The sequence below is a fragment of the Triticum dicoccoides genome, chromosome 3B (assembly GCF_002162155.2).
Source record: "Triticum dicoccoides isolate Atlit2015 ecotype Zavitan chromosome 3B, WEW_v2.0, whole genome shotgun sequence".
In the NCBI taxonomy this organism is placed as follows: Eukaryota; Viridiplantae; Streptophyta; class Magnoliopsida; order Poales; family Poaceae; genus Triticum; species Triticum dicoccoides.
This window is the reverse complement of record NC_041385.1, coordinates 5303202-5306052: the sequence shown is the minus strand read 5'-3', so window position 1 is coordinate 5306052 and position 2851 is coordinate 5303202.

Here is a 2851-nt window from a genome sequence, read left to right as displayed (position 1 = left end):
TTTCTTCATCTTTTCATGATTTATTTTAATACTTTAATATTTTGGTAAGTATGCGATGAACTTTTCTGTAAACACATGATAAATATTTGATTTAAATACGTGATGAACATTTTTATATTATGCAGTGAAAATTAGAAAAATGTGTGATGAACATTTCATAATATACAATGGATATTTTTATGAATACACAATCAATATTTTTTGTATATATATGAGATGATACAGATATAGGATGACCATTTATACACATGAAAACACAAACAATTTTTAACTTTACACAATGTATAGATTTTTTTATCATTTTTTAAATTAATTTTCATAGTTTTCTTTTGTATCTATGAAAAATGGCTAAAACAGAACGTGAGCCGCCAGAACAAACGCTAGTGGCCTATGTAAGCAACTGTTTTGCTGTAAGAAGCACATGCACAACACAGTACACCTTGCGTATTTTGCTGCTGTAAAAAAACAAAGCCCAAGTAAGGAAGCGGGCCCAACAAAAAGAGAAGACAAGCTACAAAACATTGCCAACGAAAACAGACCCAGCCCAAATAGAAATTTCTTTTTTTTTTGCAGGCACCAAATAGAAAATTAGTCACGCACGTAAAACGGAAAACCAAACGAGTATACGTGAGGAAAACCTGTCGTAGCTTTCAATTTCGTACTGTACGTGCTGACATCATCGACTGAGACTTCATCAAGTCTCAGTCGACTTATACCTAGACAAATCCTTTGGACTAAATCCCTCATCTTTTGGGCAGGGCTCACCTCTGCTGACAAAGATGGCACGCGTCGTCCCCACCCTGGCCTAGCTCACGCACACACGTTCTGAGTAAACCACGACTGTGTGACCGTGTTGAGTACTCCCTTCGATTGTGCAATAAACTAGCACATGCATGTGCTCATGAATGATAACGGTGCTAGCAGTGTTGAGCATTGCCATATTATGTGTAAGGCTCATGAGTCGGCTCGTGGGTGTAACCAGCATGGTAGCCGATGATCATGCCCAATTGTTATTAGCATGGATGGTGTTCAAGATTAAAAAATGAATTATTCTAGCTTGTAAAAAAATAGATAAATACGGAATATATGTTTCTATCACTGAACTTGCCAATGTCAGTCAGTCCCTCAGGCCGTTTGAGGTGGTTTACAAGAAAAATTGGACCAAACCTGCATAAAGTGTGGATAATTTAGAACAACAAATAACTAGGCCTAGGGCATCACAAGGTGGCACAGGCACAACAACAAAAAGCATTGTAAATGTGCACTACTATGGAACACCGATCACTAACATACCACCAAAGCCCTACACAATCGTAATGGTACGATGCCGGTCAATCACTACCATAGAACATGTCGGGATTGAAGGGTCCAAACCCCTCACTGTCGGCAAGGTCAACGACCTGTCGCTAATTTTCCGTTAGTGGTGTGTCACCATGGCAAGTCGCAGGCCCATCAATGGTGAGGGCTCATCACTATGTAGCACCACTTAGTATCGAGGATGGTTGACCTGTGAGAACTGAGAAGAGTGACCTAGGAACATAGTTCAATACTAATGGGTTGGGTGATTGGGCAAGTCAAAGTGAGTCCACCATTACTAAGGGGCCTTCCTAATCGGCCCATTAGTGGTGGCTTCTGTCATGTTTTGGTAGTTTGAGTTGCAGCTACTAGTTGTGCCTGCAAAACACACACTACTAGCAGTACAAACATAGCATCGCTGCCTCTCAATAGCCCTAATTGTTGAGTAAGCACATCACATAGCCGATCATATACATCTCATACACATTTCCAACATAAACGTTTCATATGCATCACACAATTTTATACACATTTCACATTCAGTGCACAATTTCGTACACAAAGAATATGCACATAGCAGGTACACACATTTCATACATCCATATTATGGATCGTATATTGCACATAATAAAGTTGGCAACATTCATAATGTCCACCACCCTTGATCCTTGTCAGGTCCGTCTTCATTTCCAGGATCATGCAAACAACTCCTTGACCTTTCATCTTCTTCCATCTTCTTTTTTTAGGAAGAAAGGTTTGTTAGCTCCATCGTCAACCCTTGAACATCTAACATATGAGGTCCTTGTAAGTTGTAACCTCCATCTTCAGGATTGTCCAGATCATATTGAAGGTGATGTGTTCCCTGACGGAAGTTGTTTGTACTGACTCATCAATTGAACTTTGCGTACATGGATTGGTGGAAGTCAAAGGTGACTGAGGGAGTCCTGGACTAGGGGGTGTCCGGACAGCCGGACTATCATCGTCCGCCGGACTCCAAGACTACGAAGATACAAGATTGAAGACTCCGTCCCGTGTCCGGATGGGACTTTCCTTGGAGTGGAAGGCAAGCTTGGCGATACGGATATGTAGATCTCCTACCATTGTAACCGACTCTGTGTAACCCTAGCCTTCTCCGGTGTCTATATAAACCGGAGGGCTTTAGTCCGTAGGACACAACATACATTACAACAATCATACCATAGGCTAGCTTTAGGGTTTAGCCTCCTTGATCTCGTGGTAGATCCACTCTTGTACTACCCATATCATCAATATTAATCAAGCAGGACGTAGGGTTTTACCTCCATCGAGAGGGCCCGAACCTGGGTAAAACATCGTGTCCCTTGCCTCCTGTTACCATCCGCCTAGACGCACAGTTTGGGACCCCCTACTCGAGATCCGCCGGTTTTGACACCGACATTGGTGCTTTCATTGAGAGTTCCTCTGTGTCGTCACCGATAGGCTCGATGGCTTCTTCAATCAACAACGCCGTCCAGGGTGAGACTTTTCTCCCCGGACAGATCTTCGTATTCGGCGGCTTCGCGCTGCGGGCTAATTC